General features: G+C 36.4%; 1 protein-coding gene across 5 annotated transcripts in view; it reads left to right on the top strand.

Moving 5' to 3' along the window:
* Positions 1 to 15406, top strand: part of ANKRD12 (ankyrin repeat domain 12) — a 204654-nt gene that overhangs the window by 97615 nt on the left and 91633 nt on the right. The window lies entirely within an intron of this gene.

The raw sequence follows: 15406 nt of genomic DNA, 5'->3' as shown, positions 1-15406 counted from the left end.
CTTATGTGTCTTCATGCACAAACATTATTTATTGCTTTATGTCATTCCACTTGTATATTGATCTTTAAATTTGTGACTATGACAAAATACCTTCTATGGAAACTTGAAGTCCTCTTTACCAGTATTTCTATTCAGAAAACATTTTATATAGTTTTAACATGTTTTTATATTTCTGTTACTTTGCTTATTTGGGAATTAATTATTCTCTTTAAAGAACTTTACTTTGGAGAGTTGACACAGATTGTAAAAAAAATTAAAAAATATATTTCAAGTCACTCTTTCCCCTTAAATACTTGAATAAAATTTTGTGTGCCAGAGTTTTTATATTTCATGTTGAAAAATGATCATGTGTTTATCTTATCAAGGACTATGAAGTTTATCTTTAATGTAAATATTAAGGATTAAATATTGACACTTAAAGCACTTCTCCCGTTTATAATATTTAGTTCCTGATTTAGTTCCTCTTTGAATCTAAAAAGGTAGTGTTAGTAGAAAACCTAGTAAAATCCCTAGCATCTAATGCCCATCATTTGGAAAACCTGTGATTGAGAGTTCCATGCATGCTAATATTGGTAATAATGTTTGGAGAGAGTACAGTAAAGTGGTGCCAGCAGGAAATCCTGTATGGGCCCCTCCTCTTTGACTCTCCCAGCCTTATTCCCTTTCTCCAACTATAGCCAAGGCTTTCTTTTGGATTTGAGTGATTTTTGAAGCTTAGAAAAACTTCTGGTCTTTTAATTTCTTAATTTTCAACAACAAATATATATTGAATGCTAGCCATATAGAGGGTAATATGCTCAGTACTGTTTATGTGAAGAAGGATAAAGGGCCCAGTCCTTGATCTGTAGTTCATTTCAGCAAACCTTTATTAAGCATTCTGTATAAGACACTATGTTGAATGCAAAGATGGGGGAGAAAGAGTCTCCTCAAGTACCTTATGATCTAGTCGGAGAATTATAACATGTACATGCACATAAGTATGATAAAAGGTAGTGTCTTGGAACAAATGAGAATTCCAAAGTGCCATAAGAATATTTGAGGAAAAAGTCACTTTCAGCTAAAGTTTGGGGAAAACTACATAGAGGAAATGGCACCTGAGCTAGGCTTCCAAGGAAGAGAAAGGGTTTCAACTGGCATTAATGAGGAAGGAATGCTTTTTGGTCACAGAGGACAGCTTGCACAAATGTAATGAGGTCTGACAGTACAGGATGATAGTGAACATCTAATAGCCCCCTTTTAGCTAGAGCTTAGAGTCTGAAGAATCTGAGTGTAGAGTGTAAAATAAAGGTAGAGAAAACTTGGTTGTGGCCAGTTTGTAGATGTTCTCTAATGGCAAGCTGAGCTTGTGTTTTATCCTGCAGGAAAGTTTTTGAACTTCAAAGGAATTTCTTTGATCAACCTTTTAAAAAATCAATAGGGAACAGTTATTCTGTTTTGCCTCTATGAGATAAAGGCTGAAAATCTTTTATAACTACTGAGAAGTAAAGACAAGGTCAGTTGTAATTCATTTTCACTTAAGAACTTTACTCCAGTATTTAATCATCAAATGTTGGTGACTCTGGGTTTTAGAAGGCTCTTTCAGCAGAATATAAATTCTGGAAAAGCTTGGGGTTTATAAACACTTTTTTTGATAGAGGCCTCATATCGCAGGTATATAGAGAACTTGGTCAAATTTGCAAGAATATGAGTTATTTCTAATTGATAAATGGTCAAAGGCTACGAAAAGCTAGTTTTGGGAGGAAGAAATCAAAGCTATCTATAGCCATATGAAAATTGCTAATAATTATTATTGATTAAAAAATGCAAATTAAAACAAGTTTGAGGTACCATCTCATACCTATTAGATTGGCTAAAATGATAGAAGGGGAAAATGACAAATGTTGGAGGGGATGTGAAAAAATTGGGATGCTAACACTGTTAGTGGTAATGTGAACTGATCCAACCCTTCTGGGGAACCATCTGGAATTATTCTTGAAGAGTTATAAAACTGTGTAAACCCTTTGAACCAGCAATATCACTATTAGATATTCAGGTGATCAGAGAAAAAGGAAGAGAACCTATATATTCTAAAATATTTACAGCTGTTCTCTTTGTGGTGGCAAAGAATTGGAAATTGAGGGGATGCCCGCCAATTGGGAAATGGCTAAACAAGTTGTGTATATGATTGTGATGGAATGCTACTGCGCTGTAAGAAATGATGAGCATGTTGATTTTAGGAAAACAGAGAAAGACTTGTGTGAAATAATGAGTGAAATGAGCAGAACCAAGAGAACATTGTATATAGTAACAGCAATATTGTTCCAAGAATAACTGTGAATGACTTAGCTATTCTGAGTTATATGAATATTCAAATCAACTGTAGACCAGTGAGGGAAGATGCTATCTACCTCCAGAGAAAGAACTGATATATGGAACTGTGTATTATATAGTTTCACATATATATCTGTATCAAATATTGACCTTCTCTAGTGCAGATTTGGAGGGAGAGAAACAGCTTGGAACACAAATGCAACAAAAAGTAAAAAGGGGAAAAAAAAGGCTTGGAGTGTTGTTCCAGTGACAGAATACAGAAGTGACAGTCTTAGAACCATACAGAGAAAATTATCAGGAGTCTGGCCATTAGGTAATAAGTTCTTCAGGAAACAATACCAAACCATCCTCAGTTCTGTAATACTCTCTTCTGCCTCTCTAGTAACAAGGTACCAGAAAAGGGGTCAAAGTGTGCTAAGAGTCACACAATTTTTTGAGCATCTAAAGTCATCTCAAATTGAAGCATTTGTTATAATTCACATAAACAAAACCAACCTGAACATAATTGCAGTTTATGTGCCAACGTGTTACAAAGGATGAAAAGTAGAGAAGTTCTATGAAGAGTTTATTAAGACCTTCAAAATTAACATTTAATACCCAAGGAGTGTAATCTGAAGATGAAACATAGTAGAGAATGGTGAAAAAAATATTTTGGAACTCTGTTTCAGGATCAAAAAATCAAAGAGACCAAAAACATTTAGATTATATAGAAGCCTACTGCCTATAGATCGTGAAAAATGTCATCAGCAATAGAATCAGAAGCTATTAGAATTGATAAATACAGATAACATCACAAAGTGAAATTGACTATGTCTTGACAGGACATAACAGATTTTAGATGTGGGAGTCATTTCTAAATTATGTCTCTGACCATTTGTTAGACTTTTGTTAGAACAAAGATCAAAATCAGTACCAAATTAGGAGAGAGAAAAACAAGGGCAGGCACACAATTAAAACTACTCTAGCCTGACATTTAAAAAAAAATCATGCCTCCAAAATGAGAAATTTTATCCATAAAGCAAGTTTCCAGAAAGGTTACTGTGAGACTCAGTTAAACCAGATCACCATGAAAACACTCAAAGATGAAAATAAGATGGCAACAAACAAATGAAAAATATGATTAATCTGTCAGCGTTTCTTTAGTAAACTGTTTTCACCATTTATGACACTGTAGCCATCACGCTGGGTCTCAGTGTGTGCAAAAGGACGTATAAATGATGTTAAAGAAAATAAAGATGACAAGAGCAACTAGACCCCAGGAGGCATACGTAGAAGTCTCTTCTGAAGGCTCCAAGAGCCCTGATTATCAAAATTTATTAAAGAGAGGAAGATAGCTAGACATTTGGGGGGAAAATCACAGATGTCGTTACTACATTAAAAAAAAGCAGTCAGGACTACTGAGAACTTTATAGGAATTCCTACAAAATTACTGCAAAATCTTTGAGGATAATTTATACATATCATAGGAGCATCAACATTCTTAAGATTAGAGAGAAATATTAGAAATTAAAATATTAGGTTACCATTCACAAAATGATATTCTATAGCAGATTATAGTTTTAAATGTTCATTTGTGTATTACATTGTGCTTATTTCAACAAGCCTCAAAATAGGTCACACAGCCTCCAGAACAAGTTCTACAGTTACTCAAAGTATAGTCTAACAGTTTATAGAGGAAAACCAAATGGATAAAAAAAAAAAAAAACCTGTTATCTAGACTATGATATATACTTGGATAGACAGCTGATTGACCTGGTCCTTAATACAGATAATAGAGGTCAACAGTGAGCTGGATATAAAATTGAGCAGAAAGAGGAGAGTCATAAGACAGCTAGGTGGCACAGTGGATAGGCCTCTGGGTACAATTATCTTCATTGATTCAAATCCTGTCTCAGACACTCAGTAGCTATGTGATCCTGGGCAAGTCACTTATGCATATTTGCCTCAGTTTCTCATCTGTAAAATGATCAGGAGAAGCAAATGGCAAACCATTCTGCTATCTGCCAAGAAAACCCCAAACAGGATCACAAAGAGTTGGACATAACTGAAGAATAACTGAACAACAAAGCAGAGTCACCTTGATTTTATATGAGAAATTACATAGCACTCTCAACAATTTCAAATTTCTTCCTGAAACAACAATGTACATTTTTTTTAACAACAGAAGTATGTGTAAATCATGGAATAATACAATATTCAAAGAATAAAAATTGCAGGTCACTCAGAAGACAATGAGTGGATGTAATAGTGTGTGTCAATAGGGTGCAACCATGAATTTTATATGCTTAGAAATGGTGTAAAAGATATCCTTAAAAGAGATGTATATGTAGCAAGACTGAGAAATAATAGATAATAACAGGTCTCTTGCTATACTCTTATTCATGTAATATTAAAAGACTTAGAGGAAGGCCCCTAGCATATTGCGTGGGATCCTCTTTGGATTGTATATGAGAGGATAATAGACAAGAATCACATAGGATGATAAGATTTGGATGGATGTCAGTCTGCACCATTAGAACTCATACAGACATCAGTGAAATCACACTAAATCTATTGAAGAGTAACATTTTTCTGCTGTAACTACAGCTAGATGATAAAGAGAAGGAAAAAAAGGCAAAGAGATCCAGAGAAACCCCTTAAGTACTATTAACTATATGTTTACTGCCCCAGAAAACTATTTTAAATGCTATATATTTGGTACCTACTCTTTCTCATATTTACCCCAGAATCCCTTTGCATAACTTAGTCTTTTTTACCATTAATTTCATGTTCTGTTTTCTTACAACAATGATAATTACTATTCTGTTGGATTTCATGTTTCAAAGAGCATATCTTTATGCATAAATAAGTGTCCAAGAGCAAATAAAAAAAACCTTCCCCCTTAAGTCTTTAGATTAAGTGAAATTCTCATGTCTTTTCTTTAAAATTGTTGGTAATTTTTTTTAATCAGGGGAAAAAATTTTTTTAAAATAATTTAAACTGTATTGTGTCTAATTTTTGTTAATATTTTGATAATTGAGATGCAAAATAAGATAGTTGCTAACAAAGTATTAGAAAAATTCCACAACAGGAAATAAACAAGTTTAAGTAATTAATTTACATTGGAGATAATATGAAGTGTGATCCAGGGCATAGTTCCCTATGATAGGGATAGACAGTCCCAAATGTTTTAAGAGAGACGACCCCAATGTACTAAGAAAGGAGGAAGTTCGGAAGCCAGCAAGATGTGACTCAGACTCCAGGAAGAGAGCTAGTTCTCAATTAAAGCATCTAACCAAGCATGCAGAGAAACAACCAAGGTAGGAATTCCAGACCAAAGAGGAGCCCACAGTTCTGTCACTGTGAACTAACAGAGCTTTCCAGCTGACTGTTGGGGACTAATTTGCAACTGTTTACTTTTGTAGAGACCAAAACCCAGGTCAGGAACTTGCAGAGTTTAGACCAAGGGGATGGAAACCAGACCTTGCCGTGGATCAGACCACTTTGGCAGTATTGAAAACTTATGAGTCCCAAGCCTGATCTGTCCCTGCAAAGCTAGAATGATACGATACTCAAGACAGCAGCAAAAGGACTAGCCTAGTCCTTCCCTCCAAAAGTATACAGAGCCTACCCCAAACATCAAGTCTGAAACCAGGAAATAATCAGGAAGAATACGCAGACAAAAAACTAATCCCACCATAATGAGCTGTAATGGGTAGCAGAGACACTGAAGACACAAATGCAAAAGAAAATAATGACTCAAAACATGTATAAGCAATTCCTCAAAGAAAAACACAGCTTGTGCAGGAATTGAGAATTGGAATTATAAGGGATTTCTTGTAGAAGGTGGGATTTTAGTTGGGATTTAAAGGAAGCCTGTCAGGTCTGCAGTCGGAGTGGAGGAGGGAAAGCTTTCCAGGCATGAGGGATAGGTACAGAGAATGCCCAGAGTTGAGAGTTGCAGTCTTTGGTTCATGGAACAGCCAAGAGGCCAGTGTCACTGGATTAAAGAGTACATGTTGTGGCATAAGAAAACTGGAAAGGGAGAAGACTAGGTTATGAAGGTCATTTTAAATGTTTTAAATTCCAAGAATGTCAAAGACTCTGAATGCCAAAGACATTGCCTAGATAACCCAAAATGCCGTTTTGTATTTGTATTTGTATTTGTTTCTTTTCTCACCTTCCCCCATCCAATTGAGTGCTAAATCTTATCATTTCTACTTTTGTAACATATGTTGTATACATATTCACCCCTTTCTGATAGCTGCTGCCACACTTAGACCATTGTCTTCTAGTTGGTCTCTCTTAACTTAAGTTTCTCTCTAGTCTTGCTTATTCTCCAGTCATTTGCCAAGGTGATCTTCTGAGGTCGTCTATCTGACAGTGTTATTCCCCTGCTTGATAAAATCCTATTTTCCTATTACCCCTAGGGTCAAATACAAAATTCACCTTGCTCCCCTGCACAGATTTAGATTGCATAATCCAGAAATACTTACCTCCTTGCTGTACCTTGCATATGATACTCAATCCCTTGAAAAATCCATGAATCTCACTGGCTATCCCACAAGCCTGGAATTCTCTCCCTCTTTGTCTCCACCTTCTGTTTCCTTGGCTTCCTTCAAAATTCAACTCAAACCCTTCGTTCTGTATGAGGCCTTTCGCAGTGTGCTTCACCTACCCACCCCACTCCCCAGCTGCTAGTGCCTCTCCTTCTGGGATACCCTCTAATTTACTCAGTATGTACTTTGTCTTCCCCATTAAAATGTAACCTAATTGAGGGCAGGGACTGCTTTTTACTATCTTTATATTTCCTGCTCATGGCACAATATATGAAATGTAGTAAGTGCTTAATACTGCTTGTTGATTTGAATTGATTTATATGTGTGCATATTATCTTCCCTAATAAGAATGTAAGACACTCAAGGGCAGGGGCTGTTTCACTTTTGTCTTTGTGATCAGAGCACACCTAGCCTGTCACACAATAGGTATTGTAAAAATTGACAACATCCTCTTCCCCTCATCTTTTTTTAGAAATATTAAGAAAGGCTTTAAAAATTATCATAAATTTGAAGGCTTTGAGTTAATCTGAGAAACTACTACCAATCAGTCTTTAGCTATCATTTTTGAAACAGTATCCTGCTTATTTCTCTCCAGAATAGTTCAGGAAGGATTCCTTCTTGCATCATTTAGGATGGGGACTGAATTGGGATAAGAAGCTCTTGGATGATCCACCTAAAAAACTATACTCACTTTCTGTACCCTTGATTAGGGTTATGGTCCTTCTAAGAGAAGGAAGAAGTCTCTTTTAATACTTTAGTTAAGGAAAAGTTAAGGAAAGTCTCTCTTTTATTCACTGTTGACCAACTGGAAAAGGGAAACCCTGCAGGGAGTAACCTAAGAAGGGCTGAACAGTTTTAGGAAAATTATTCTTTAAGGGTCTACCAAACTTAAGGGACTATTGTTTGATGAAGAAAACTGTCAACTGAACAGTTACCTAAACTCTGAACCATTGCTCAATCTTGATTATGAAATAATCCTTCTTCTCAGAGTAACTTATATTATTAGAAAGATCTGTCCAAGGATATGAGGAAACTGTCAGTTTGAACATTTTTCTTAAGAGAAAAATGCTTGGATTTAGAATAATCCAAATTAATACTAAAACACACAGAATAGAATTTCTCTCCACAGCACTTAAATGCTTAGTGATTGACTGAGTCACATTATGATGCTAAAAACCCACATCTGGGGGAAAAAAATAAAGATAGCAAGAAGAAGGTAAGGAATGATTAGTATAAAGTAACCTATCTCTATCTAATAGTCAGATGTCACATACCTAGGGTGCCTGGATAGGGAGATTTTTTTAGGTTTGACCCCCACCCCCAATCTCAAATGGCTCAATTTAGGTCCTTCTTACATGTTTGATACCTTGACTTCATTTCCCCAGAATGTCAGATAAGGAAGCTTAATTTAGGTTGAGCATCCAGGAGTTGCAATCAAAGCAATGAATTTACTCCAAAAGACAAATTTTCCAAAGAATCTTGGAAAGCAGTATCAAAAAGTCTAAAACTACAAAATTACTTACGGATCTGTTTAAGAAATCTCTAACAACTCATACAAATATACAAGACCAAATATGCAGTTCCCCGACAAATATTTGGTCAAAGGATGTGAACAAATAGTTCTCAAACAACGAATTGCAAACTTTAGCAATAACGTGAAAAATTACTTCAAATCACTAATAATAAGAGAAATGCAAATCAAAACAACCAAGGTTTCATTTCATACTGAGCAAATCTGTAAAGATAACAAAAGATGGGAATGATCAGTTCTGGAGAGGCTATAGATACGCAGTTTGCACTAACTGTTGACAAAGTCATGAATTGATAGAACCACCTGGAAAACAATTTGGAATTAATATTTTTTTTAAGTGACTAAAATATTTGCAAGCTTTGAGCCAAAAATCCCAACAGCAAGGCATGTAGTCCAAGGAGATCTAAGACAGAATATTTCAATTTATGACAAAATATTTATAGCAACTTTTTTTAATGTAACAGAACACTGGAAACAAAGTAGATACCCACAGTTTGGGGAAAGCTAAACAAACTGGTATATGGAACTATAATGGAATATTATTGCTCCACACGAAACTAAGAATATGAAGAATTTATTGAAGCTTGGGAAAACTTCCATGAACTGATGCAGAGAGAAGTCATTAGTCAGGAAAACAGTATATACTAATACAAGAGTACAAATGGAAAGAATAAAAAAAGCCACTGCATAATCATAATGACCAACCTTGGCCCCAGTGGATGAGAACATGCATTTCCCGACTTTGTTTGCTGAAGTAGGAGTGTGGTACATATGCTGTTGCACTCAATTGATGTCTTGGGTAATTTTGTTGAACTGATCTTTTTTTTTCCCCTCATTTCTTTTTTATTCATTACAAGCAAGAAAGACCTACAGCTCATTGGGTGAGTCTCCCATGCTAAAGTTATGAGTGAACATGGCCTAAGAGTCACACAGGATGGACAGGCATGGACAGACTGGGATCTGAATTAGAGAAAACTCCCCATATGAAGCAATCTCAGATCCATTTGGGTAGTTGAGTATTTTGTGAGTTAGGTGGATAAAATAATCCTGACTACCATATTGCGAGAGAAAGACAGACAGAGACAGAATAATCTAGCCAGTAAACCCGTGGAAGGATGAGGACTGAGAAAAGTTCATTAAATTGGACGGTTAAGTAATCATTGGTGACTTTGAAGAGAGTGGTTTCAATTGATTGATGAAGTCAGAGGCTAGACTGGGAAGGTTTACAAGAGAGTGAGAGGAAGGGAAGTATATGCACCAATTGTACACAGGTACAGGGAATTGAACCACGAAAAGAAAGGATATAAACTGATAGTGAGTGGAAGTATGCAGCTCAGGTACAGGTTTTTTGAGGATTAGGGAGACCTGAGAGTGTTTGTGGGAAGTAGTCAAAAGACAGGAAAAGAATAAAGGTTAATGAATTCATTTCAACAAATATTTATTAAGTACATACTATGTGCATCTGATACAAATCCGAAAAAGAAAGACAATCTGCCCTCAAGGAGCAATTTAGTGATGGAAAACAACACCCAGAAAAAGAAGCAGAAAAGTGGAAAGGGGGCAGTACCACCAGGGTGTTTGATGTCTCATGGATTTAAAACCAAGCAGAGCTGCTGATGGAGAGTGGAGAGTTACCTGAAAAGTATAAATTATGAAGGAAAACTTTGGAAGATGTGCTCTACCCTTCTGATCAGAGGGGAGAGGTAACTGTTAGGTAGCAAAAACTGAGTCAGTCAGCATGGTGCTGCAATTTCCAGTGTTCATCTAATGCTGAAATGGGGCACAATGTTGGAATAGGAACCATGCAGGGTTGCTAATGGAAAGCGCAAAGTGGGGATGATAGAAAGGGCAGTCTTCAGGAAAAGATGAATGGATGGGATCGCTTGTACATGTAGAGGGGGTTTGTCTTGGCAAAGAGAAGGGGCACTCACACTTCATGTGAGTCAGGGATATGAGGACATAATAGGGAAAGACTTCTGAAAGATGTGGGGTGGGGGAGGGAAGAAGAGAGAGGTCTCAGTGAATGGTCTCAATTTTTTCAGTAAAATGAAGCAAGATTCTCTCAGGTGAGATGATGAGGGCAGGGGGTACCATGCAAGGTTTGAGTGGGATGGTGAATCAGTTAGGGAGATATAAAAGGATTTAATTCCAACAATGAAAATCCACTTGAGATTATGTAACATAAATTTGTTGCGGACCCAGTCAGCATCTTCAGCTTTCTTCAGCAGCCCATGAATAGGAGCTGACTGTGGGAGTAATCCAAAATTGAGGCTTGGCAAAGCATTATCAGTGCTTTACAATAAGGAACAAGCAACTGGAAAGTATAGGATTTTTTGGAGTTGAACTAGTTCTCCAAGGGTTTGATATAGAAAAGGGCAGAGTGGAGGCAGTGCTTGAGTGGTGGTCTAGGTAAGAACTGAGGGGTAGAGGATCTGGAGATCATTGTAAGAAGAACAGGGTTAAAAAGATGGGCTGTGTGTGGGTGGGTGTGTTTGTGTGTGTGTGTTTTCATGTGTGTGTTCGTTCATCCATCCGTCCTTGGTTGCCAAAGAAGACCATGCCATCAGAGAAATAATGACGTGACTTGCACTTGACTTTGTTTTTTGAGTTAGGGCTGTGCAGGTCACCAGCCTCACTTCTCCTCCAGAACCACCTGAATCAAGTGACCAGATATTCATCAGGATGACTGGAGATGACCCAGGATGAGGCAATTGGGGTTAAGTGACTTGCCCAAGGTCACACAGCTAGTGAGTGTCAAGTGTCTGAGGTGACATTTGAACTCAGGTCCTCCTGACTCCTGCACTGTTGCTCTATCCACTGCACCACCTAGCTGCCCCTAAAGAGGTTGTAAGGTAGTGGGAAGGTGAAATGCCACAGATTATGATCAGATAAAGGAATTCCACAGTTCATGAAGGTAGGAATGGAATTCTTGTGGTTATCTGAGGTGATAGATAGGTCATGGGAAATTCATTGAACTCTTCCTGTACTGTTTTACAGTGAAACCAAGCCTTCTTTCTATTCCTCACATAAGATTCTCTGTCCCCCTCTTTGTGCCATACCCTATGGGTAGAATGCACTCTCTTCTTACCTCTGCTGCGTAGAATCTCTCTCTTCATTTAAGATGTAGTTCAAGAATCATCCTTTGTGAAGGAATAAAACGCACACTCATTTTGGTATGAAAACCTATCTTACAATACAGAAAGGTGGGGGACAAGGGGATAAACAGTGTGGGCGGGACGATGGAAAGGAGGGCATGAGGAGGAGGGTACAATTTGAGGTCGACACTCATAGGGAGGGACAGGATCAAAAGAGAGAATAGAAGTAATTGGAAGCAGGATAGGATGGAGGGAAATATAGTTAGTCTTATACAACACGACTATTATGGAAGTCATTTGCAAAACTACACAGATTTGGCCTATATTGAATCGCTTGCCTTCCAAAGGGAGGGGGAGGGGAGGGAGGGAGGAAAAGAAGTTGGAACTCAAAGTTTTAGGAATAACTGTCAAATACTGTTCTTGCTGCTAGGAAATAAGAAATACAGGTAAAGGGGTATAGAAAGTTATTTGGCATAACAGGACAGAGGAGAGGATGGAGACAAGGGCAGAGAGGAATGATGGAGGAGAGAGGAGTGGTGATGGGGTCAATTGGAATGCTTGGTGTTTTGGGGTGGGGGGAGGGGACAAGGGGGGAGAAAATTTGGAGCCCAAAAATTCTGTGAAAATGAATGTTAAAAGTGAAATTAATTAATTAATTTTTAAAAAAAAGAATCATCCTTTGCATAATCTTTTCCTGATTTTCCCTCTACTCTCAGTTGCTAGTGTCCTTCCTCTAAAACTGTATTATATTTAAGTCCTTTGTATATATTTACATTCATTTTATATTCATAGTGTATATGTTTTTATATGTATTTGTCTCTCAATTAGAATGTAAGCTCATTGCAAGTAGGGATTGTTTCATTCTTTAGTTTTGTATCCTTAGATCTTAAAACAGTTCCTGGTGCATTGTCACCATTTAATAAATGATTGCTTTTTGATTAAAGATTTGAGAAAGGAATAAGTTAAGGGACAAGTTCTTGGAGAAGATAGGAGGAGAGGATCAAAAGTACATGCAGAGGTATAGCGTGAAGGATGAATATTTAATACCTTTCTTCTATGTGATCTAAGAAGCCATGATAATATGAAATCTCAAAATGCCTTGGAAATAGAGAGTGCTAAAAATGACAATGGAATATACTAAAGACAGACTTTGCTCACTTCATAATTTTTCAGGGTTCCAGTTAACCAGAATTTCCAGTTAATTTACAAAGCAATTTGTGTTGTTTCATATTTTATTCCTCCAAAGATACGGTCACAACTTAATGACAAAAGTTTTAGTAGTTCTTTTGAAGGATAAAAATGAATTGAACAAAACTATCAGTATTGAGAGGTAGAGTAAGGTAAACAGTGATAACAAAAGTCAGCCAACAAAAGCCATTTAATATTCCAGCAGTAATTTCTAAAGTCTATAAAAGTATTATATTAACATAAAGAAACTGTGTAAAAAATAAAATTTAAAAACTTAGACCTAGAGTTGCAAGGGACCTTAAAAGCCACCTTGTCCAATTCCCTTATTTTATTGTTTTCAAAATTTACAGTTGTATAGGAAAATGCTATCCAAAGATGCTCAATGCCTTACTGATAATAAAAAATACCATCTTAAAGGTCCTTCATACTTTTCAAAGTAATTAAATATTTGTCTCCCTTGGCCAAAAATTTAACTTTTAAAATCATTCCTTTGTTTTTTATTGTAAAAAACTTAGAGCAAATGTTACTCTTCAGCCATTAGTGTTGCTTATGTTAGAGGATTAACCTTTAATTTTACAAAATATTCATAATCACAAAATCCACTAATTTCAGAGTAGACACATGTACCTTTCATTCCACTCTAGAATTGTTCTAATTATTTGTAAACTTTTTTCTTGTATTGAGTCAAAATCTGTCTCCCTATAACTTCTCCCCACGGGTTTTACTTCTGCCTGTTAGAAACAAACAGGCTCTTCAAATATTTGAAGATTGCTACTGTGTTGAGGTAAGGTAGAGAAGGCAATTTTGTTTCTTCAGACTAAGTTTCCTAGTCTCTTCTCAGTTTCTTCTTCAGCTTGGAATGAACATAATACTCCAGGTATGATTAAATAACAGAACTATTCTCTCCCTTGGTATGAATATTAGGATCCTTTTAATATAACCTAAGATGATATAAGCTTTTTTGGATGCTAAATCACACTTTTAAATGATATTGAGCTGTAAAACTTCTAGGTCTTTGTTGTCATAATGGTTGCTTTCTAGTTGTCTTCCAATTATTGCAACTGTACAGCTTATTTTTTTAAACAAATTTCATGCCTATAAAATTTAGTTTTATTACATAGTCGAATTTTTCTGTTCTGCTAATGTCCTTTTGAATCCTGATTCTGTCATGCACTATGGTAGCTAACCCTCCTAGGTTTGTGTCTTGTGCAAATTTGGAAAATATGCTATTTCTGCTTTCATTCAAGCCTTTAATGAAAATATAGAATAGAACAGTACCGTGGATACTATCTCACTGTGGCACTCTATTAGAAACTTTCTTGGGTGATAAGAATTCATGAATCTCAGCCTTTCCACCTAGTCCTTCTTACCTCTAGAAACTTTGTATCTGTCTTCCTCTGAAATTCCATTAGAAACTGTCCTTCATATGAGTATGTGAATCATAACTCTTTTTTCAGTCTAGTCAGTATTGCATCTAAAAACTTTACATATGGTATTTCATAGCTTTAGCATTAATTCATGATTATCTGTGATAATTCATCCTACTTGCTAAATTAAGCATTTGTACTGGGGTTGTGACATTTACTAATACTTACAGGTTTAAGAGTACAAGGCATTAGAATCTATAACCGTCATTTGGGAATGTTGGGTTTTTTAGGGCCTTATGATTCAAGTAGCCAAACTTTTCACTTATGTCATTAGTGTAGAGCTTAGCAGCCTTTTCTGTTATTATCCTTTAAACAAGAAAAACAGGAAAATTAATTTTTCTTGAAACAACATCTAAGTGAAGAATACTGTCCTAAAGATCAAATTAGAAAACAAGCTATTAGATATAATGATTCTTAACATTATTTGGTACCTTCCTCTTCACTATTTTACCAATTGCCTCTGAATTCAACTCTGATTTTTCTCCAGGCTTACAAAGAGTACTTTTAATTTCACCAGAGACTTTTGAATTGAAAGTTCTCTGGGTGTGGTGTCTCGACTCCAGTGCTCTAAGTTTCAGGGCAGGATGCCATCAAAAGCCCTTGTTGTTTACTTTTCTTATTTGCCAAGAGATTCCCTTCCTTCACTGTATTTGTATCCCTAGGATTTAGCACAGTGCCTGGTACATTATGTACCTTTAATAAATGCTTGTTGGTTGACTGATCATAGTCTCAACCAAGCTATTGAACCTGTTCATTGTATTAGGGGTAATTAAAAATATGACCTTACCATTTCCTTTGGCTCCCCTGCAACTAACTTTCCTGACTCTGTTTATATCCTGAAGTCAAAAAGGAAAGCACAGTTTGACGTGAATGATGCCAATGGTCTGCATAAAACCATGTCTTTTTTCTAACAAGAAAAGTATTTCTCAGCTGATTGACCCACTTCTAGTATTACTTTTTATTCTTAAGATGATTTGACTTATGTTTCCTTTTATCACTTTGTTTTCAAAAAGTTTTCCCTTTATTAACTAGCTCCAATTCAAATTGCTTTCTTTTGAAGGAATAGTTTACTGCTTCTTCATGGTCATCAATTCTCCCATGTCTACAATCTGTTCATTAGTTATTGACAGCATTTTTTTTTTTTTAATTTACAGTTGAGTAAAGGGGAGAGGCTTAGGGTGTGCCTGAGAATGAGCCAAAGCTAGAACCTGCAGAGTCTGGAAAAGAGAGGTTAGAAGAGGAGCAGCCAAACAAAGTAATCACACCTGGCCTGTTTGGCAGTAGTTGCCCCAGTGAGAGCCCCCAACCTGCCTGTTG

The sequence above is a fragment of the Notamacropus eugenii genome, chromosome 4 (assembly GCF_028372415.1).
Source record: "Notamacropus eugenii isolate mMacEug1 chromosome 4, mMacEug1.pri_v2, whole genome shotgun sequence".
Taxonomy (NCBI): domain Eukaryota; kingdom Metazoa; phylum Chordata; class Mammalia; order Diprotodontia; family Macropodidae; genus Notamacropus; species Notamacropus eugenii.
Note: the sequence above shows the minus strand (reverse complement) of the source record. Positions and strands in the feature narration are given on the sequence as shown.